Raw genomic sequence first — 25,729 nt, forward strand, 5'->3', positions numbered from 1 at the left:
TTTTATTTTTCTTTTTACCACTTTTTATTTTTCTGAATACTTCCAAGTCTGTTCAGAATAAATGGTATTGTATATTTCAGTTTCCCATTCTCTTTATTAGGACAATGGATTTATTGACAATGGCTTACTATCAAGCAAATTGAAATCATCTCTTTACTTTCACTCTTACTTTGTTGTTGTTATTGCTATTGCTGCACTTCTGTTTGATTCTTTGTTTATCATAATGATGTAAATCAGTTTACTTTTGTTTCTTGGATTATTCCTTTAACATATCTTTAGAACAATTCCAAAAGTTATATTTTACTTTCCACATAAAAAATAGAACTCTAATCAAGAATTATACACACATATTTATCTTAAGAAAACATGTTGCTGCAAATAATTATATTATTGATTAATGTTAAAAATCCTCTATTCAAAGTTATTCTCTAAAATCTTGATGCTTAATTTTTCTCCCAAAATATTAAACACTTCAATGAATGAGTAGTCTACAGTATATTACACAGATTTATTTGCTAACTAGAAAAAATGTTATAAAACGGATAAACATTTATTTAAGAACTAAGAATTGTAATGGTTAACCTTACCTTTTTCTTGTGTTCCTAGTTTCTTTTAAGTATCCTTCCAAGAGTTTTCTTAGATAATTCTGCTTTTCCCTGCTTTCCTTCATGGTATAGTTTTACTCGAATAAGCAATAACACTCATTTACCAAGAGATGCTAAAGAAGTATAATTTTCTTTTTTTATCCTCTCTTCCTTAGCCATTGGCAATGTTTTCAGTTCTACAATCTCATTAACTAGAGTACACACACAAAAAAAAGCATGAAGCTTTTCAAATACCTCCTTTAATTGTTATTAGAGGATATCATTTTCAAAACCAATATGTAGACTGTTATTTTCAACAGCATATCAGATCTATTTATTTTGCTGTTGCAATCTAGTTTTGCAATTTGATCTTGGTTTATTGTTCCTGCCAAGTCTCATCCCTCTATGCTGTCATATTTTGTTAGGGCCCTCTTTTGTTAATGTTTCTTATAATCCAATTTATGAAACATACTTTAACTTTCAAGCCATGAATGACTCTAGTTAATGCCTTTGAAAATGTGAACCGCAATCCATAGAATTTGAATTGTTTAATATAAAAATGATTAGATTGCTCCGTATCTCAGAGCATGATTGAACATGTCTGTGATGAGTTTCAGGGCATGTAAAGCATCTTCAAAACTTGTCATTTCTGTGTCCTTTTGCAAAATGAACAACCCACATCTGTGCCTATGGCTTTTTTCATTAGCCTCTCAGTGATCTGACTCTAATCACTCTTTTCTGCTGTGGAAATTATATTTACTATAGACAAAAACTGACATTTTATAATGTCTACTGATTATACTTCTGGAACAGCACTGATGCAGCTTATGAAGTCATTTGCCATATTTATTTTGTACCTTCAGTTCTGTTTCTAAATTCAATTATTTTTATCATAAGGAGAGCAAGATGAAAAATTATGCAAGCATATGATTTTTTTCATGATAAAATAAAAATGTAATTTTCGTAATTTTCTAAATCTGTGTAATATTTAATATATGTATTACTTGGGTCACAAAATCTGTTATGCACTATTAAATAATAATGTTTACATTTTATATAAGGATGCGTAGGGAGTCAATAGCTGTAATATTCACATATATTTGATCCTTTTCATAGGAAATAGATGCTTTAAAATCAATTGTCTCTGATCATTTTCAATGATGTTAGACACATTTGAAAGCTCAAAAACATTTGGACAGGAGAAGAGTACAAATGAAAATTTTATTTTGATAGTATTGAAACTCTCAAAGCAATTTCACTGGTAAAGTGATTAGTCCCATTTTAATGGCCAAATCATTATAGTAAATCTTCATTTGATGTTCCTCTCTCTCAATAAGACTTTTTTACTTTGGTATTGGTGATGTTATTCCTAAATGCTCACTATTAACCATAAGTTCCTTAGCCTGATTGCCTATATATTAACATTCAATAACAAGAGTGTTTTCACTGTATAACAGAACTAGTTACTTTAAAAGACTCTGGGAAAAACATACACTCATTATTAATGTGAATTCTGCATTTAGTAATTCCTTCTCACATTTACATCAGTTTGTCACTTACTAGACCAAACAAAAGTAAAAACATGTTCCTATTACACTATAGAAAATATAGATAAATTACAAATTTATCAATTTATATAGGCAAATTATATTTCTCCTTGACCAAAATGGTCCAAGAAACCTTAAACAATGAAACTATCATTGGTCTGGGAGCTGAGATGCACAATAAGTCATAAATCAGCACAAGGTATTTGAAAAGGTAATTTCAAAAGTAATCTTCTGAGAAGAAGAAGGAGGAAGAGAAAGAAGGAGGAGGAGGAGAGAAAGGAGAAGGAGAAGAGAAAGAAAAAGAAACAGAAAGAAAACCATTTTAGGTAGCCAAGCTGTGGCAAAACTGGTCAAAATGGGACTATCGTTGACAAAATTTTAAAAAAACAACATAATGGTAATTTTATTTAAATCTGTCTTTTGTGCAAAATAAAGCTAAAGTAAATTTTGGTAACCTTCTGAAGTGATATACTTGCCTTGCTGTGGGTACAATTTGTAACTATTATTTTCAACTTTGTGTATGATTTAATTCCATCAGAGACATTTTGGGTGAAAGCAAGTCTGGTTTTTTTATATTTTCTGAGCAATTATTTCTGCTGAATCCTGATGTTAGCAGCCTCCTCAACCAGATACTTAAAATAAGAGTTAAGAAAAATATGATTACTTGGGTCATATTTCAATATCTTTCATGTTAACACAGAAAGGAAAGGAAAGGAAAAGGAAGGGATGTAAATAAGTGCAAAAAGGGAAGGGTAAAAATAGGTGAAGTGCATTACAGAACAGATAATTCTGCTGTTCAGTGTCAAGACAAGTAAAACTGAATTGAAAAGTAATGACATTGAGTCATAATCACCAGTACTTTTGATATGCATTCTTCTCTCTTAAAGAAGAAATATATTAGATGGGAGGAAATGCTCATGGGAGTGGAATTAGTTATAAGGAGACATTTTGTTTTGCTCTGATCTGGCATTGAATGACAATGGTCAGTACTAAAGTCGTATAGTTACATATTCACATATGCATGACTATATGAATTTAGTAATTCAGTATACATTTATGAAAGACTAATTGCAATCAATATTAATAACAATTATAATTTTAAAGCTTTGAATTCAATGATTTAAAAATATATTATGATCAAATGATAAATGATAACAGAATATTAGAACTGTATTTTCTGTATATTTGATGGACAAAAATATAGAGTGCACACAACACAATTAAGAAATTTGAGTAACATAAATGTGCTTGACATGATGAATTATATTGCACTCTGCCCTCAAAAAGTAACAGAAAATAAGAATTTAAAAATATAGTGGCACATGTACAGAAGCAATGACTTAATAGATCACAAAATGACTCAAAATTTTAAGTATCAATTATATATTATATTATTTAAGGAAATCAATTGTATTAGAAATTGTAAAGGTAGTGTTATATATCACCAGTAAATTTGGAAATTTAATAAAAGCCCTACTCCAATGGTCGCTAAAATAAAACTGTGTGTCCTTTCAAAATAATGGTAATGGCATATAACAATGAATAGAAAGCAAAAAGAAAATAGAAAGTGTATATGTTTAGAAGCCTACAAAACAGGAGCAGATATGATGTTCTTAAATAAGAACACAGTAAATATCTAAGAAAATGGCAAATATGAAAAAAATTACCCTGGGAATGACAAAGATCACATATATACACCTATGCTCATTCTACGAAAAACGCAGTGCCAATAAATCTAAAGCATATTTTGAGAAATTTTAGACATAAAAATAGTATCAAATAATTATAACATAAAACAAAATTTTATCAAACCAAATATACAGTTTACTCATAAACTGTACATTAGTGGATGGTTAAGATGGGGAAAGAATTCAGTCCTTCAGCCTCAAGTTTGATGTCTGCGTGGGATTGTCCTAGACGTTCTTTAACAGGCTGAGGAACTTATCTTCTTTACATACTTCGTTGAGTATCTGTATGATAAAGAATTGCTGGACTTTGTCAATACTTTGTCTACGTCTATTAAAATGATCATGTAATTTTTCTCCTTTATTTATTTGCTATCATTTATTATATTAACTGATTTTAAGATATTAAACTAATTTTCAATTCTAGGAATAATTTCCTCTTGGTTATGGTTCATAATCCTTTTTCTATATTGCTAGTATTTTGCTGAGAATTTTTTCGTGGGCATTCATAAAATATATTCCTCTACAGTTTTTATTTTGTTTACTTGTTGAATTTTGTGTGTGTGTATGGATTTGATGTCAACTTACTACTGATCTCATAAAATTTTCTGAGACATGTTCCTCTTATTTTTCTTGGAATAGTTTGTTAAGTATTGGTATTAATTCTTTTTTAAATGATTGGTAGAATCACCAGGGAAGCCACATGGGTCTGGGTTTTCTTTGTGAGCAGCTTGTTTTCTTTATTATTAGTTTAATATCACTTAAATATAGATTCTTTTGCGGGAGTAGCTCTTGAGGGAAGATTTTTGTTTTTTGCAGAAAGGCTTTTTCTTAGCAATCTCTTCATAATTCTTTCAGGCAAACTACTGGACCATTGTTTAACTTATATATTTCATGAAGTTACCACCCTTCTCTTAGTTACCTATCAACAATTTCCCATTGTTTTTGAGGGCACCCTTATGTTTGAACTTTTTAAAACTCGCTTTAATTATTTAATAAAGTCTATTTCTTTGGGAAACTTTCAGAGCTTTCAGAGTTTTTTGTTTGTTTGTTTGTTTCTTTGCCTGCCTTTCACCCTGGGCAAAATCTCTGAGCAATGGTTCTGAATTTGTGGGCAGACGCAGTTGCGTAATTCTCTATGAGTGACATCCTTGCTTTGGGAGTAGGGCCCTGGATTGTAGTATATATAGTTTTTTCAGATGTTCCACTCTACAAATAAGCAGTGGTGGTATGAGTGATCGAGGCAAACTGCAGTGTTCCCAATCACTGTGCCTTAAGAAGGAGAAAGAGAGAGGCGGGGTGGCGGGGGCAGAGAGAGAGAAATGAGAGACTTTTAGGAATATTTTTCATAAAATAGTGGTATTTTTAACTGTTTTCAAATTTTATATGGTAATCCCCCATTCTAGATGGTATCATGAGATGCTCTGTGGAGTGAAATAAGCATATCTGGTCAGTATTGAAAAAACAACCATTTAAAATAACTGGAAATTGTCATTAGAGAGTACCACAAATGAAGAAATATATATTCTAAAAAATCCACTAATACTATGTAGGGACAGTGAGAATCTGTCAGTTGAACCATGACTCTCTCCCTCTCTAGCCCACCTTACAAGTTCAGCATTACTGAACTTCCATTCCAGGCAGGTATAGTCATATAGCCAGAAAAACATGGCTCGCTCTCTCCCGTTGGTTATGGTATCTTCCTAGAAGAATTGGATTTCTTATTAGAGCTTTCTCCATTCTTTTGGTTTCTATTTTAACTAAAAACCAAGTATATGTTTAGTATTTCCTGTATTTTATATTGTTTTATTATTTTTGTCTTTGTGCATGACATAAATTATATATAATTTACATATATATTACTATATTATATATAATAATAGATATTTATAAACAAATATTGAATCTGAATTTTTGAATTATATTTGTCTCTTTCATTTGAGGTTGTTTTAACAAATTTATTTTATTTTCATCATAATTCTCTTGGTAACATTTTTTTGTGTGTGTTTCCTTGAGTCATATTGGTAGTGCATAGCAAATATTACCCTTTATATACAAAATTGCATGTTGCCAAGATCTCAGCTTTAAAATTTAAGTTTCACATTAACAATTAATATGTGTAAAACATTTTTTATACTCTCTTGTAAGAGAAAGTCAATATTTAGAAATGAGTTTCTGACCAAGCTAATATACAGTATCATCTTTGATGCAACCTAAATAGCTGTTACACCACAACCTCTGCTGAAACTGACTTTGCATTAACTCTCATTCAAGAGATTCCTCGATGAGTATGAGTTTCAGCCTCTAGCAAACACTCTGAGTTGAACTCAGTATTGGTAATATTTGGAAGTACTGTTCACTGAAGATTTTATTTACTCTCCAAAATATTCTTATTGACTTAATCATTAGTGTCATTATCGTTTCTAAAAGACTGTTGTCTGCTAGAACAAAGGAAAAAAATTGAGTCAGATATTTGGCATGTTTTCCACAATCTTTTTTTTTAATAAGAAAAAAATATTGTTCAGGGTGTTTTCAAATGTAAGCCATTTGCATAAGGAATTACTGAAAAATATAGACATCATTTCTACATAAATTCTATTTGAAGCATCATATGTCATGTGAAAAAAATGTTATAAATATTCTTTTCTGAAGTGGATTTAATGTTTTTTTGCAAAATTCATATCCCCAAACCATACATATTCCCTTTATCTTTCAATAGTTGATAATATTTTTAGTTAGAGTTATAGCTCAATAACCCATATTATTCATGATTCGATTGAGAGGCAGGAAGAAGCTGTACATAGAACATTATTGTTAATGGTAACCTACTATTTGGGCCCTAGTGATATTGATATTCTCCCTTAAATCAACCTACCAAAATTCTATATATTGAAGGACAATGCTTTGTGTTTTTTCCAGATCCATATGTTGCAGCCCTAATTTCAAATTTTGTAATATTTACACATGAAGCCTTTAGGGGGTAATTAAGTCATGAGGGTGGAACCCTTATGAATGAGATTAGTATTCATAAAAGAATAGACATAAGGGGATACTGTCTCAATCTTTCTCTCTCTCTCCCTCTGTCTCTCTCTATCTCGGTATGTGTGTGTCTCTCTCTTTCCCTCTTTCCTCTTCCTCTCTGCTATATGAGGATACAGTAAGAAGAAAATCTTTTGCAAGCCATAAACAGAACTCACCAGGAACAAATCAGCTGGCATTTTGGTCTCCAGACATCAGAATTGTAAAAAATAAGTGTCTTTTAAACCACTCATTTTAGGACATTCTGTTATAGCAGACTGAGCAGACAATTTAAACATAATATCACATTATGTCTTATTATTTTTCATATCTATCTATAACTTTGACGACATTCTACTTTTTTCACGTTTATTTGTGAGTATGCATCTCATCTCTATTAATAAACTGCAAGTTCTTTTATATCAGGCAAATCTTTACTGACTATTTTGGAAGAGTCCTAGCATAATGCTGTGCACAGATTAGGTGTAAGCAGTATATGTTGAATTTAATTATCACTTATTAATGAATTTCAGTATGAATTGTTTAAACAGACGTTATAACAAATTTACTGTACACTTAGAATTATTCTGTTTTTTAGCTTATCTGGTTAGTTAAAAATTTTAAACAGTTTAAACATGGGGTATTTTTGAAAAAGGTACAAGGTCTAATATATATTGGATTTCATTTTTGACAAGGTAGCTGATAAGAAGATTGTTGATTATCCATGATAGCCAGGTAAAAACACCTTCTCAATTAAAATAAAACTTCATTATATATCATGTTAGGAATTTCAAAAGCTTTACAAGTACTACCATGAGATGATGAACTCGTGTTCTAAGTACGCTTTTTTTTACATTATGTCTCTTAAACTTTTTGCAATAGAAGAGAACGTAATAAGCAAAGCATGCACACAATTTGCTTTTTAATCTCTAATCTTTCAAGCATTAATCCTGTTTTCTTTATAAATTACCCAGTTCAGGTATTTATTTATAGCAATTGAAGAAAGACCTAATACGATGACTGTATTGTTTATGGCAAGATTTTAAAAGAACCCCTTGCCTGTATGCTCTAGATGAGTAGTACCCAAATTTTTTTTGCCACCACAGACCGGTTTTGTGGAAGACAATTTTTTCCAAGGATGGGGGCGGGGGATAAAACTTTTCCACCTCAGATCATCAGGCATTAGATTATCATAAGGAGCACACAACCTATATCCCTCATATGCGCTGTCACAATGGGGTCCCTGCTCCCAGGAGAATCTAACGCCACAGCTGATCTGACTGGAGGTGGAGATCAGGCAGTAATGCTTGCTCTCCCCTCACCTTCCGCTGTGGAGGCCTATCTCCTAACAGGCCATTGACTAGTCCCATTCCATGGCCCAGGGGTTGGGGATTCAGAGCAGCTGTTAAGAGAGAGAAAGAGCATAGGGGATTAAAAATAAAGTTACACTGCAGATGTCAGGAGCAGAAATGATGAATGAAAGAAATTTGAATTTTGACAACATTTACAAAAGAATATTTGCAGGTCTAAAGTCTTTTTGGAGTTAGAAAATTGTCTATACTGAATAAATTGTTTATTGTTTAGACTGAATAAAGAAAACACTGGTCAACAAAAGCTCTTTTGGGAAAAGTCTCTCTCTGCTCAAAATGAGGTAGACAAAAAGAAGAGTAGGTTTTGAAGAAAATGACAGAAAACTTTGAGCACATTGAATTTGAGGTACTTGATGAGTAGTAATGTTAGTGATGCAAAGATATAGAAATTTAAACCTGTAAATCAACTGAAAGGATGGATTTACACACATAAATCAAGATAAATTAATGCTTAATTCTTATCAGAAACCATAAGATTACTCCAGTATAGTATATTTGAGAAGAAAATAGATCTTGACAGAAATCTTGCAATAAACAATATCCTAAGGGACAGATAAAGAACCTATTGGAAGATAAAAATACACATTAATAAAGATGTAGAAGAACCAGATGAGTTTTACTTATAATTTACAAAGGGCTGTTGGATTTAATAAACTGAAATTCATCTTTGATTAATCAATGAGAAGTTCAAATAATTGTTGACCCATATATATAGCGATAAATCACACAAAAAAGTCATAAAAGGATAGCAGTCACTGAGGAAGGCCTTTAAATATATACATTTTAATTTTGATTGACTGATTTTTGCCTAGGAAGTGAGTCTGTGTGGGTCAGATTCAGCAAAATTTAAATGATATTTTAAAACACTGACATATAATCTATAATCTCCATTTTTGTTTAAAATATGAAGTACAAATGCATATTTTGAGATTCCTGATCAGTGATTTATCTCAATCTAGAAAAATATGTATAGAAAAGAAAAATAAAATGAGATACTTAATCATTTACCATTTAATTGGAGCAAAAAATTTTAGTTTGATGATCTTATTGATTAATGTAAAAAATAATAAAATGTGCATAAACTTTATTTTTCCCCTATTAATCTACCCCATAGAAATATTTAAACATATGTTCTATATAGCATCACTTTCTATGCACGTATTGGGTAACCCTTTCATTTTTAATGTGCGTTTGGCCATATAAATGCGTTTTGCTTTGTTCTGTAGGATATCAGCAAATATAACACAGGTAGAGAAATTTAAAGTATTTGTACATTGGGACATTTCCTCTCTTGCTGATGAAATTTCTTCTTTTACTACTTGAACTAACCAAGACCTATCCATCCACTGACTAATAAGAGATCGAGTAGAGAGTGGCTCCAGACATCCCAGCTACCTCAGCCTTTCTAGCTGATAATTCAGATGTACGAGTTAGACGAGTCAACCCACCCTAGGGCAATCTGTCTCAGTTTGGCCAAATCAGATGAGGATGCCGTACTATAAAACACAGAATAATGACAGACCACAAACAGCTTTTTGGAGGGGGAGGGTACATTACATTTTGTGCTGGTTTATTACAAGTGAAACATACATACCCATCATTCCTTATTTCATTTTACACAACTTTATTCTGTGACAACCAGGTGGGAAGTGGTCCCTGGAAAAACTCCTACCAGCCTGCCCATGGAGGTGGAGCCTCAGGAAGTTCAAGACATGACATTTGCATCAGGGAGCCCTTCCTCTTCCGGTGTGGAACCAGCGGAACCAGAGATACCAAGGGCTAGGAAGGAAGTGCTCCAGCTGGCACTCTGTCCTAGTGAGAGTCCCTGTTTCCCCGTTTTCTTCCTTCTCATCAAATAAAACCCTGTCTTACTCAACATTCAAATTGCTCGTGAGCCCAGATTTTGTGGCAGTGGCACAAACAACCCTGTCTTTAGCTGAACTAAGGAAAAGTTCTGCAACAAATCCATCCTGGTAGTTATTTTAGATGATTTGACATAAAGAAGACAGACAAAATCTGACCTCCAAGATCAGCTACTCGTGATACAGAATGGTCATTGCCTAGATTAGTCCTTTAGACATGCTGTCAGAATTTTACTATCACTGAGATTACTGTTTCTTTATCTGTCAAAATATAATTAGGTCATAAATTCCATTACATGATGCCAAAAATAATAATAATTAGACTATTTAAGATTTACCAGTTGCTAAAGCAGAACTAGAAGTGAACATAATAAACAGAAGGCATTTCAACAGCAACAATCCTAATGTGATAATCAGGTGTTGGTGTTATTAATTTGTAATAGATTGATCTCATAATGAAAAAAATGTTTCCAAATGTGTCAACAAGTGACTTGATAGATGCACAGATATTCTAATGCTGTAAAATTATATTAGCATATTTAAGGAGCTAGCCATAACAATGTATTAAAATAAACTTGTTAAAAATATGATTAAAGAGACTCTAAAGTTTAAGTTGAAACATTAATCAATCTTTATACACAAAAGACTTTTTAAAAGCAATTCATTATTACATGAATATTATTAACACATGCATTATTGCATAAGAGTTTCTGGAGGAGTAAATCCTTTATGTATTAGAAAGGGTTTAACTGCTGGAATGCAGTTATTTTGAATGAAACAAGATTTGAGGCAGTAAATTGGGTGCTTATAAAATTTGTATTCATTTCAAGATAGTTTACTTAGTTCTTTTTAAGAACGATTTTTTAAATGCTATCCTTTGTTTCCTAGGGAGAAAAAGAAATTCTTTTACAATTTTAAAATACATGTACTTATGCTATTTTTAGAATCTTTTGTTTTGTGTGTCTTTAAGAGAGCTTCTTTGTGTGTTATAATTTTTCCTCACAATGAGTTTTTGCTGTTGTTGTAATTGTTGTATTCTCTTAAGATATGTTCTTTTTGATTGTGAGCTCAGTTAGAACAGATTTGTTTGGTTGCTTATTGTTTGTTTTGATGAAAGTCTACTATTAATACATTTTTCAGAAAACTTTTCTGTAGAACAGAATTAAATTTTCCGTCTGCTCTCACAGGAGAATTTAACAGCTCTGGACACTTTATGTTAATTTTTCATTTTTGGATTCCTGCATGTGTGGGTGGAATATATTTTGATTCACTAACACCTACGCTGGTTGGAGATTTTGACTTCTCACAAGGAAATTTTTTTCTCTGTCTCTCAGAGCTCTGTGTCTATTGTACACCTCCTTTCTGCCTCACCGAGCCCACTAGGAAGGGATAATTTTAGTTCCTATTATGAGGATGTTACTGTATTTTAGATACTCAACATTTATGAAGAATTTCAGTTTTCTCTTTATGAGTTACTCAGGCTCAGGGCATGATCTATAGTCCTTAAGTTTGTTCAGAATTTCTGCCCCTTTCTAGGCCTTTGTCACCATAATGTCAGCTTCCAGCTTACTTGTTTTTACCTGAGTTTCCGATTTTTTTTAACCTAAAAGTTTTAATTACAAATTATCCAGAGTAGTATTTCCATTTGTTTGTAGATTGAGAAGGCAAGCTGTATCACCTTGCTTCTCCACATTGCAGGAAGTTATCTCATTTGCTCTGAAAATATTAGATAAATGTAATATACATAAACATATTATTTTTTCAGAAGAGTGCACATTTTTAACTTAATGTTCTATTAAAGTCTGTGGAAATTAATATGCATTAAAAGTATTTGAGTTCTGCATCTAGCATTTTGAACAATCAATGGAAATAAACTTGACCTTAAATTGATTAAGCAAGATAAATAAAAACATAGTAGTAAACAAAAATTAATATTTTATGCATACCTTTTGATCTTTAGTTGCATATTCTTAATGTGAAAATTTTTAAATCATGCAAAGCATAAATTTTCAAAGTCAGTCTCCTCTACAAGACTGTAGAGCAGAACTATCTGCTCTTCCATGTTGCAGCACTATTTACAATAGCCAAAATTTGGAAGCAACTAAATGTCCATCAACAGACAAATAGATTAAAAAAACGTGGTATTTATGTACAATGGCATACTGTTCAGCCATAAGAGAATGGTATTGTGTTATTTGCAACAACGTGTTTGAAACTAGAGGTCATTGTGTTAAGGGTAGTAAGCCAGGTACAGAAAGACAAACATCTCATGTTCTCACTTATTTGTAGCAACTAAAAATTGAAACAAATGGACTCATGGAGCTAGAGAGTAGAAGGATAGTTACCAGAGGCTGGGAAGGGTAGTGGAATGGAAGGTGCAGGAGGCTGGGACAGTTATGGTTTAAAAATAATAATAAAGAATAAATAAGACCTAGTATTTGATAGCACAACAGGGTAACTATAGTTAATAATTTAGTTGTTCATTTTAAAAATCTAAAAGAGTATAATTTGATTGTTTGTAACACAAAGGATAAATGCTTGAGGGGATAGATACCCCAATTTACATGATGTGCTTATTACTTATTGCACACCTGTATCAAAACATTTCATGTACCCCATAAATATATACACCTACTATATATCCAGAAAAATTAAAAAATTTTAAAAACTTGATGAACATGTTTGGTACATAGTCACTGTGTGTTTGGATATTTACCATCTAGAGAAAGCATGAAGACCATATATAGTAAAATGTAGAAAAATACACTGAGTCACTCCCTACTGGCTCTTAATGATATCAAAGTGCCATCCCACATGAGTGACCTTGAGGATGGGAATTTTTTTATGATGGGGAATTTTTCAATTTGTCTATAAGAGCCAAGGTGTCCAATACTCACATTCTTTCTGTGATTGACAAATTGAAATGGTAGTACCAATTCTACTCTGACTTCAGGCCTCATCATATGACTTGCTTTGTTCCTGAGATATTAGTAAACATAACATAACCCAAAATTTGAAGAAACAAAGAAAGAAAAGCTCTTGCACTCTTTTTCTTTCCTTAATTTTGCTATTGCTATGAGACCCCTTCCAGGCTAGTCTGCTGAGGGATAAGAGGCAGCTAGAACAAAAGCGAGTTGTCCCAGTTGTCCTAGCCAAGACCAGTCTGAATGAATCAACAGTCACCCTACCCACAGCCAAATTCAGTAGATTACCTCAACAACCATCCCAGATGCCTGAATAATATAGTTTTGTAGCATGACACTGCATCTCTGTGGTTGTTGTTAGAGAGCAATGGGAAATCAATATGTGTTGGAATTGGTCAGCTGTAGACAGTAAGAGCATGGAAGGTAATACCTAAATGTTTAACTGAGCAGCATGTATGGACTAGCCACTGTATACTACTTGGTTGGAGTTTATGAGTTAGTCAGATTGGCAGGTCTTTTTTCTTTTTCTTCTTTTTTTTTTTCTGAAATCTCAAAAGAATTTAAGTAGGATCTTCGGAGTCATGACTGTCTGCTTTGTTCAGGATGTCTGAAGACACCTTTGGATGACTTATCTGATCATCTTGTTGAAGCTTGTCTGTGTATGTCTTCATCTGAACAGTTTTTAATAAATCAGTACACTCGTACTGGTCAGCCTACTAAGGTTGCTAAATTAATCAGGAGCAGTCACTGGGTCTGAGATTGTAGTCTTTTTGGACTGGTTACCTTACACAAAAGAATCAATGTTTTTTGGGTCATCAGTTTCTCTTGGAAAATCAACATGGGAAAAAAAATCAATCTTTCCAAGGTGACAGGGGTGTGAGCCATTTCTACGTTTCCCCTGAATCTTGGTTCATTCATTCAACTAATATTTAATAAACAGTTTCTATGTGGTAAAAATTGTACCTACAACAGGAGACAGAGCAATGAATAGGACAGCTATAACATGAAGCTTATATTCTTGTGAAAGATATTTTGATTCTCTGAGAAGGGCAACTCTGATGTGAGCAGAAATGAGGTTGCAGATGTGGTTACAACCACATTAGTGTTCTTCAAGATTAGAGATGACCCCTTGAAGGTCCTCATGATAGGAAACCCACTCTTGCCCTTCATCTCTACATGCAGTTCTTCCCTCTGCATTCCGGATGAGCCAAAGATGAATGTACAAAGTAGGACTAGTCACTGAAGAAATCTGCCTTGTCTTGGTGCTAAGCCACTCAAAAACCTTTGTTTTTATACTTATCATCTGCCCCCTGTGACTCGCAATGAACTTAGATTCTCACTTGATAGGTTGTAGAATGCTGTCACTCCAGCTTTCTCTTGCCTATTCCCTTTGTCTAATGAGGGCTGGATGATGTCGCATATTCGTTAGTCATTAGCAATCTTGCAGTTTGTATTCAGATTGACTGAACTATGCCACGTAAGGTTGAAATGAGGATGTGAAAATCATTTGAAGAGTGTCTAAGCAATCCTGCCCATCTCACGTTTGTCACAAGGTTCTAATACATGCATTTAAGGTATAAACTGTTTTAAATTCAGTGAGGACTTTTATGTGATACTTAGATTGATAGATATGGAGATAAATACACAGGTAAAAATAGAAATTTTTAATAAGGATATTTTATAGTGTTCTCGGTATTTCTGCTTGTCATTAGCTCTCTATTCATACTATTTTTCAAATGTTATCTAGGTGTAGTTTTCAGTAATTGTTGGATGTTTTCAGGAATCATTTTGTGAAAAACCTACCCATCTGACCTAGGGACAAATAAAAAATTAGTTGAACACAGGTATGACCTGAATCTCAATGAAGCATCGCTAAAGTGATAAAGTAGATAGATCAACTGGTTAAGTAGATACATAATTATAAATTCTTTCTGTAACTTCTTCTTATAAAAATTATACTTTGCAGAAATCATTCTTCTTACAGTTAAAAGCAACAAGAAAAGCAAAAAGCAAACTTGTTTATATTTTTCAAAATATCTCATTTTTAATCCATTAAACTGTAAAATTCACAGTCCTATGTAACATTAATAAATATATTTAAGAGTAATGTCTTATATTCTCATTTCAGAGAGTACAAAATTATAGAATTTTTCCATTCATTTATTTTAGTTGATGAAAATTGTGTATGTTTATCACTTACAACATGTCTGTAAAAATATATACATTGTGGAATGGCTAAATTGAGCTAATTTACATGTGCATTATCTCACATATGTATCATTTATTTGTGATGAGAACACTTCAAATCTGTTCTCTTAGCAATGTACGAGTTCAATTCATTGTTATTAACTATAGTCACCATGTTGTTAAATAGATCTCTTTAACTTATTTTTTCTATCTAACTGAAATTTTGTAGTATTTGATCAATATCTCTCAAGCCCATCTCTGTCCCTCCACTCTGTTATTTTCTACTCATTCTATTTTCTACTTCTATGAGTTCAACTTCTCAGATTCCACATATAAGTAAGACCATGAAGCAGATGTGTTTTTTGGATTAAAAAAAAAGTTTGCTTGTTTTTATTTCTTGCTTTTGATAAAATTGTCAGCCAAAATTAAATATATTCCCTAAAGAAAGATGCATGACTGAACATATTCTTGTGTCATCTGTCCTCCATGACTCACATCTGACCAGGCTTTCTTCTGTTGCTTATAATACATCTAATAAAACATAGTTCGCCTCCTTTAATTTTGTTTAAGTGAGATACTACGTGCCAGAAAATATCTATAATTTTACCATGTTAGGAAAAGTTAAGATATACTTTATGCATTTTTCCTCATTTAACAAATGCCAAACAACATAGTGTTGAAATCTTTCTCAGTAAGAAATTATAGCTGCCATAAGTATAGGCTATATATGTCTTGGTATTTGAATTTTGTTCACTTTATGTTATCTTATTCCTAATTTTTGGTTTCAGTTCTATAAATGCCTGGCAATTCCATGTGTGAAATGCACACAAAATATGTATCTTGTGTCTATTCACATATCCTATAATAACCTGAATTCTTTATTCTCTCTTATTAAAAATGTTAGTATAAATATGAGAATTGTAATTAGATAGAAACCATTTTTCTCACTAAATTTTATTTCTATGAAAAAGATTGCCTTATGTTTATGCTTTTCCTAATTTATTTTGACCTAAGAAAATAAATCATAACAGATACGATTCATATTTCTTGATTTGATTTTGGCAAAGGCTATATTTTAGAGTCATAGACTTCCCGCAAAGCCAGGATTTGGTCTTGCTTTCTGCATCTGTCTGGTATCTTTTCAGTATAAGCAGCAGCATACCCATAACTAGCTAAAGGAGATGAAAGAATAATGGTGTTTTCCGTCCCGATTTAGTGTGTTGTTGATGAATAGAGTCATTCTCAGATTACCAATAAATATTGTGAAACAGGAATGACCAAGATAGAAATATTAAAAAGAATGTTGCATACAATCATTGCACAATGCAGGTCACTGTTGACCTCACCCCTCTTTAAATCCTATTGCTATTTCATTCATAACATTATATTTCATCAATATTCCTTCTAACATTTTTGCCACCTTAATTGATCTCATTTGTCCCCTTTATTCTGCTTTTGGTTCACATCTCCCTTCAATCTAATGTACTTGTAGAGTAACGTAATTTATGTTCCACCTATATAGTGATAACCATTCATAAATGTTTAGATCCTTGAGAGAAGAAAATATTTCCTGGCATCAAAACTAAATTATATTAGTTGCTCAATAACATTTATTAAATTGAACTAAATGAAACTGAAATATAGCTTGCAAACTTTTTTCTGTTCTTCAGACTCCTACATTGAACTTTGTTGCACGCATACCTATAAATGCTTAATAGACATTTTACTGTCATCTATCTCAAAATATCCACCCCGTTTTTCAATTCACACTCCAAACCCACTGTGCTTCCATTTCCTCTCAGTTAAATTTAATATCATCTACACCATCATCCTTCATCTCTTACTTAAATTTTATGCACCTGATCAAGTATCGATTCCTGAAAATTCTAATTTCTGTATCTCAAATCCATCCCCCTTTCCACTCATTTCCACATCTGTCATAAGCCAGACCCTGACAGAATTCACATGCAATTACCTCTAAATGGTCTCCCAGCCTCTAGCTCTAAATCATCTCAAAATTCTTCAGCAGAAGATTATTAGACCTTTACCACATACCTTACTGTTTTATGCCTACTTAAATTTGTTTTAATGGCTCACTGAAATAATTAGAGTAAATGGAAAATGGATTTACACAGTTCGCCATGATCTTTTTGCAAAACACTGTGTTGCCCTGGGGTCAAACTGCCTGGGTTCTTAATCCATCTTCTCTGTCATTAGCTTTGTGAAGTTATGTAAGTTATTTGACTATTCTAAGCCTTGATTTCCCCATCTTTAAAACTGGTATGACAATAGTACCAGCTCATAGAGTTGTTTTGAGGATTAATGAATGATCCATGTAAAGAGCCTAGAAGAATATGAATCACAAGAAATCATTGAATAAGTGTTAGCTCTTATAATTTTCCCTTTTCAATTACTTCTCGGCCTTCCTTTCACTCATCATTAAAAGCTCAAGTATTTGAAGAATCACTTTTCACAAAGACTAAAATAATTTGTATTCATCTGTTATAATGTATATAACGTTATATAAAAACAATCTCTTTAAGCATCTGTCTTCCCCGTTGGAGGAGCAGGAAATATGTCCACCTAATCTCTATGTCTCTCACACCCAGAATAGTGCCTAGTAAATTGTAGCTTTCCATTTAATGCCTCCTGAACAGAACTAAAATGATTCTATATTTCTGAGCCCTCAACAGCTTGAAAATAAAAATAGAACTTTATAAGTGTCACAAGCATTTTGAAGTTCTGTGCTCACTTACTCTTCAAAAGTTTTGGCTTCTTTCAAATCATTTTGAAATAGAGGATATTACCTTTTGCTTTAAAAATTGTTCATTATAGATACTTTATGGGATGTATACTTTCCTCCGTCCATCTGTACTATTATCTGGTGACATTTTTAGTCACCACAGTTACCCATACAGCAGCTATGATGCTGAAACCAATATTGCTGCAGATAAATTATGGAATCTGCATTGAGAGTTTTTAATGTTTAATAGAGAGAATACTAATCTTTCCCCCCAAAAGTGGTACTAGCTGATCTGTTTGCTTTTTCAAGGAAATAAGACTGATGAGAGCTGACTGATTTTCATGCTGCCTCAAGATACAAATATAATTAGCTGTTCACTGATATCAACAGAGCTGATGTATGTGTCAAAATATTTGTCCCATTTCTTTTCAAGCCATTGCCAATACTATTGGTGATACATTAAACTCATAATGCTATAGAAATTATAGAAAATTTTATTTCACTGCCATGTGTTTGTGTCTGCATCTAATTGCAACTTGCGTGCCATTTAACCACATTATGAATTATTGGGCACTGGACAGAAAGTAAAAGAGTGAAGCCAAGCAATGATGTAAAAATATTTGTACCTTCTCCTAAAATCTGGCTTTTGTTCTTTTAAAAAAAACTGAAATATTATACTGTAAGTCTCCACTTATTCTTTGCACAAACACGGTATCACTGGATAAACTATCCTTTCACTCAGGTGCCTATTGTGTCTCGGGAAAATTAAGACTTTTTCTCAGATGAGAGGTGTTAATAAATAACAGATCGTGGATAAGTAAAGTTTGGATACAAAGCTCAATAACTAGCTACAATTAAAATACTAGGAAATGAGTCATGTGCTTATTGTACAAATTCTAAGCACATACCGTAGTCTTTATCAGTTTGTGAATCACAAGAAAAGTAGAAAACAATATCTATACTGAATCACCTTATAACATACCTGGGAAGAAAAAAAATCATAAGGTATATATTTCATAATTTAGCATTGCTTATGATAACTACTAAAATAATGATGGAGGAAGTCAATGGTACAGAGTTTGTGAAGGGGAATCTTTTTGAAGAGCACATAAAAGTCAAAGAAGGCTGTGTGATATGTTGCATTCATAAATCCAGGAAAAAGAAAAACATAGCGAGGTTGTATTGGGTCTATTAATTAATGCTATTTTGAGCCGTGAAATACATTGTCAAAATGGAATACCAATTATTATCAATCAGTAACATCCATATTTGGACTAAAGAGAGAAAAATCTCTGTACTTTCCAATAAATGTGCATATTTCTAGTTAACAATCCTATCACCCTAAATATTAGAAGAAAAAGGTCAGAAGAAGTAAAAATTCCCAAATTGTTTTTGGTATAACAATTTTCACAGATATTCACATATACTTTAACAGGAAGTGTATTTAATTCATTCTAACCCTATGAGTTTTTCATTTGCAAATAAATTTGAGTCCTTTCAGCCTTGACTTAAATTGCGGATAAAATAGCTCTGTGCAACATAGAATAAAAGGCTTTTAAAAGGTTTAGAACATTTTGAGATAGAAAATAGTTCATGCAAAACATTGTGATGAGATAAGTATAAAGAATGCAAAACCATATGGATTAATTTTCCTTTCAAATACAAATTGAATATGACACTGTGAGAAAAGTCATTTGGGAGAACAGAAGTGGAGCACAGAGTATAGAAAAGTTTTTTGAAATATTGTTTATATATTACTTTTAATGAGATAACTGAAATAAACTTTAACTGTATTTTGTTTAATGTGTATTAGTTGTGACAAAATGATCATTTCTTTTTTCTGACATAACTAGTATGTTTCTTAAATAGTTTCAGTGTATTCTGCAAACTTTTAAATATTGTCTACAATCGGCATAATCCTTAGGCCACAAGCTTTGCTCATGTTCTGTATATATAAATAGGGAAGATAAAGTGAAGGTAAAATAGGTTGAACACATACAAGAAGCAACGCTCTAAGATGATTCATTGGTAATAAAGTCATAGGCAAAGATCCTCCCACCTTGCTCTGCTGGTTGATACTTTTGTTTTAATACTTCCCAGCACTTCCTTACAATATGTCTGATATGGTTTGGATCGATGTCCTCACCCACATCTCATGTTCAGTTGTAATTCTCAATGGTGGAAATGGGGCTTGGTGGGAGGAGGTTGTATTATGGGGCAGTTTCTCACAACGGTTTAGCACCATCTTCCTTTGTACTGTCATTGTGATAGTGAGTTCTCATGAGATGTGGTTGTTTAAAAGTGTATAGCACCTCTCACTCTTGCTCCTGCTTCCACCATGTGAGATGTCTCATTTCTTCTTTGCCTTCCACTATGACTGGAAGCTTCCTGAGGCTTCCCCAGAAGCAGAAGCTGCTATATTTCCTGTATAGCCTACAGAACCATGAGCCAATTAAAGCTCTTTTCTTTATAAACTACCCAGTCTCAGGTATTTCTTTATAGCAATGGGAGTACAGAAACTACTACAAGGTCCCTTCCCATCAATAGTAAATATACTCAAGTTTCTTTAATATTAGAAAAGATTAAATCCATAAATCAGATTTAATACTCAGCTGTATGCAAAACACTGTACTTATCTTCCCTATTACCCATCCCCCACAAACAAATTTCCTTAAAAGAGATACAAAACTTGTTACCTGCACTTTCTCCTTATTCCAGTGCAGTCTTACTTCTGCCCCACATTCTTCTCCCAAATTTAAGTTTACACAGATTTTCAGTGACAAGTCCCTTACTGGATGCTCTGATTCTGAAGATACTTTCATCAGCATTCGCTATGTAATGGTATTCCTTAGGTTTTGATTCTAAACTTTCTTTGATATTCTGCCGTGTTCTCCACCATCATCTCATCCACTTTCACATCTTCAAAAATAATCTGTGTAATATGATTTATAAATCAGTGCTTTCTGAGGAGAATTTGTTCTTGAGATTTTCCCACATCCAACTCATAATTAACAGATATGTTTTAGCTCTCCTCTGGGGACATCTTGAAATAAAACTTACCAAAACCAAATTTTGATTTCCCCATCCAGACAAGTAAGCATTGGATGCATACATACCATTTTGTAACCCAATACCTAGCATTGAATCTGACATATAAGTTTAACCTAAAAGCTATTTGTTGTAAAGTTTTATTTTACTTCACAGTCTAACATTTTATTTATCAAATATCTGTACTTGAAATCACATAATAACCTAAAGCATTATCTTCAGTTTTAACTTACTATAGGCAATTGTAGAAAGTATACTCTGAATGATTTTGAAAAAAATTAAAGACATTTGGATATATATGTGTTTGTTAGTTGTTGCTTTAAGAAAGTCTACAAAATACAATCTAATCTATAGTTATAAATATTAATGGAAATATAGTTTAAAGTAAACATTTCATTGTCCATGTATGTTGCTTCATTGATTTTGCTTTCAAGAGAAATGTTTTAATTCAAATATTTTGTATATCATAACTATATTTTATTCTGCCATTTTTCAATATAAACTGGATTATAGACTAATTTTAATATTTTATTATTAAGGTTTAAATTATATATAAACCACGGTATCCCTCTGATACATATGGTTGACTAAAATAGGTCATATTAAACTTTTCTAAGGGTACCAAAATATGGTAGCATAGAGGATCTCACCTTAGCATTTTGTCAAGTCATTTACAAAAGAAAAAATGCATAGTGATGCAATTATAATAAATAACAAGCCAAGTCTACTAATCGCATACTCTTAAAAAGACAAATGAATGCAACATTTTAAACTAAAATTATTGTATCAGTAATATTTGAACCTGTGCTTCCTCTGGCTCTAAACATCAGTTTTGCCTAGCTTTTGTGTAATTGTTTTTATACAAATTTTGAGAAAATACTTGTATTTCTGTCCTAACATACAAATTGATAAAATATACATTATATCAAGTGGCTTAAACATATTTTCTAAGAAAATATTGTGATATATTTTTCTATGTTTTCATTATATGTGACAGTTATCATCAGAAAAGTATTTTGACTGAATTTAAGAAGAGGTTCCATTTAAAAGTATCAATATAATTAAGATAACTCTTCATTGTCTAATTTTATATCTTTCCACAAAGTTGATATTCATGGTTACATATGTATGTTTATAATAGATTAGGTTTTCTTATGTAACTTCTTACAGGATAGTTGTACAAAGTATGCACTCTAAGCTTTTTTCAAAGACTTTTATATAGCAGTTTCTTTGGAAGCCACTAGTAATAGCTTCCTTTTTTCCCTGGAATTCTGACAGTATTTAATTTTAATAATTTTCAAGCAATATAGTAGTTAACCAATTAAGAAAATTATTTTAAATATCATTCTTTCAAAACAAATCTATTGTAGGCTTAGTTGTATTCTAATTTGGACTATTTATTATGCTCTACTATTTGAATTAGATAATTAAAATGTTGGGTACATTTTTGGTTGGACACTTCACTTAAACAAAAGTGGAATTAAATATGAAAGAATTAGAAAAGTGGGCCTAGACATAGCTATAAATTTTTTTATCCACATGTATTTGTAAATATGTTAGTAAGTAATTTGATTTGTTGTTACTATATATTTCTTCTTTTTGAAACAGCATCTCTTTCTGTTACCCATACTGAAGTGCAGTGGCATAAACACAGTTCACTGCTGCCTCGATCTCCTGAGCTCAAGTGATCCTGCTGCCTCAGCCTCTCAAATAGTTGAGACCACAGGTGTGCATCACTATATCATCATACTCAGCTAACTTTTTTTTTTCTTTTTTTGTAGAGATGGGTCTCACTCTGTTGCCCAGGCTGGTTTTCAAACACCTGAACTCAAGCAATTCTCCTGCCTCAGCCTCCCAAAGTGTTGGGATTGCACCACATCCAGTCCTATACCTTTCAAAGAGGAATTAACTCTACATTTTGTTCCAATATACCTATTTATGTAACCAATCTGCATTTTCAAAGAGAACATCAAACAAGCAAATAAACACAAAGGAAAGCAAACTATAACAAAATTAATGAAAAAATACTTCCACCAAAAAATCTTTTCAGTATATCCACCAACATTATTATCTCCCTCCTAACACAAACACACAGAAATGCTAGATTACAACATAAACAATTATTAATTCAGGAGGACAATTAAAGAAATAAATTTTTGCCTTACAGAAATACATATAATTCAAGTATAAAGTGCATTGTTTAATAATTGATTAAAAATTGATCAGAAGTTGCTTAGCACATAGAAGTTATATGTGAATGCTGAACAACTGTCCAAAATCTCCATAGCTCCATTCAAACTTTTCTTATTTTATTGACTTTGATTTTTGAGAAAATGATCTTATATTTTAATATTTTTTTACCTATTTCTCTCTCTCTCTCTTAAAAGACACACACGTGTATATGTGTACAGGAAAGGAACAAATATATACACAGGATAAAACTGTAGATTTGCTATTGTATAATTTGATTAGTAAAAGGGAGAAATCTGTATAACCAATTGATAGATATATAAAACACCTAATAGATTCTGCAACCAACCAAGTTGATACTCTTGTCATCACTACTGTTAATAAAAGCTATGTAAATATAGTAACACGTATCTTAAAATAGGATCTTTACCAATATCATTTCATATAATTATAAAAGATATTGGCAGTTTCAAATAAATAACCTAGTTACCTAGATACTGTCTTAAGTTCCCAAATCTGAAAGTTTTGGGATGTTGAGAAATGTAGACATCATCTTTGTAACTAGCTGGACATAAATGCAAATACATCATATGGGCATGTATATTCGTGTCAGTGTTATATTTAATTGCGTAACTAGCTAGACATAAAAACAAATACATCATATGGGCATGTATATTCATCTCAGTGTTATATTTAATGGTATTTGAATATTTTGTTATTCTTAATTTTTCACAAATATATTGTAAGATTTTTCTAAGGAAAATTAATTAATTTTTTTGAACTCTTTTTCCTTGTATTCCAACTTCACAATCTCTACCTCAGTCCTAAGATATATATAAATATTTATTGTTAAAATTTATAGGTTGAGGCTGGACATGGAGGCTCACACCTGTAATCCCAGCACTTTGGGAGGCCAAGGTGGGCGGATCACTTGAGATCAGGAGTTCAAGACCAGCCCGGCCAACATGGTGAAACCCCATCTATACTAAAAATACAAGAATTTTCCAGGCATGGTGGTACACACTTGCAATCCCAGCTACTTGAGAGGCTGAGGCAGGAGAATCGCTTGAACCTGGGAGATGGAGGTTGCAGTGAGCTGAGATCGTGACACTGTACTCCAGTCTGGGTGACAGTAAGACTCCATCTCAAAAGAAAAAAAGTATAGATTGAATACATTCTTTCCTATTCTACATTTTCTATGTATATTTTTAAAACATGAGTTCCCTTCTACTAGTTCTCAAAATTAAAGTGTAATACACAGAAATAAATGGATACAATTATAACACAGAATTATCTATAGACTTAACATTTTTAAAATGTCAGTACTCGCTAAGGCAAGTTTGCCATTTCGTTGCATACAGAGCATTATCTCTAGATGACCCTTAAAAAGATACTGTAATTATATTTTGGTGGAAACTTTTAAAATTATACTCTGAAAAAAACTTCCAAAGTAAATGATCTCTTTAAATGCCCTTCGGCAATTCTGATAATTTTTATTTATTTTTCTAGGATTTTAAATTATCTGACCTACTTTAACAGATCCTTGCTTTCCACCAAAAGTGGGATCTTTTCTAGTCAGTAACTTTAAAACTTTAACTTGCTTAGCATTTTTTTCAATTATTAGTTTATCTGTCTTAATCAATAATAATCTACATCTCACTTCTTAAATAATTTGTATTATGCTTTTCAAATTTAATTTGTACTCTCTATGTTTATGGTTTTAACTGATAATCTTCTGAGTTAGAAACATAGTATTTGTCTACTTTTTTTCCTTAGAGCAATCTTCCATTGAATGTCAAGAAAAAAATCTATAAAGTAAAATGTAACACAGGCTGTTAATAAGTAATCTCTAACCCCATTTTCGGTATTTTGCAATATTTTTTAGAAATATGACCTCAGTGATCAAACATGTGCTTAGAATTTCTGAGACATTTGGTGAATTATCAAAGATAAAACACACATACTCTGTTTTCCTTCACAATTTCTGACTTTTAATATTGTAAGTATGTTTTAATATCTTCTAAAATTTATAAAAATAAAAGATGTTATGGGGGTAAAATGATGTACAGGTGGCCCTTAAACTCAATATCTATAATCTTATGGCAGCTGAAAATAACATGCTAAAATTAACAGAGAATATCATTTATTATGATGTAACATGGTTTTGTATATTATGTGGTTAAAAAAAATGGTGAAAAGGAGAGCTAAGTAAAACCTGTTGACTAATCTTCAAAATGTGGAAGTTATTTTCACTTACTGAAAAGAGAGGAGCCATATTCCAAGTATGTGAAAAAACACACATGAACCATGCATTACACTTGAAAGATTGCCAAAAGAGAGACTTTATTTTAGCAGATATTCCACTCCAGTCAATAACGGAAGAAAAAGTTGTGTAAGTAGAGTGAGACTGGGTTATAGAGGAAGGAACTTGAGATTCAGACGGAAAAGTTAAATGTGCTTTTGCAAGAATCAGAAAATTATTGAAATAAGTAAATTCTGACATTATTTGTGAGGTTGTCTAAATGGCAAAAAGCTGGAGTTTCCATGTATTGCAATTGTCTGTGTAACTGA

This window comes from Aotus nancymaae, unplaced genomic scaffold (genome assembly GCF_030222135.1).
Source record: "Aotus nancymaae isolate 86718 unplaced genomic scaffold, 86718_ANA_hifiasm-v0.15.2.pri h1tg000014l, whole genome shotgun sequence".
Taxonomy (NCBI): Eukaryota; Metazoa; Chordata; class Mammalia; order Primates; family Aotidae; genus Aotus; species Aotus nancymaae.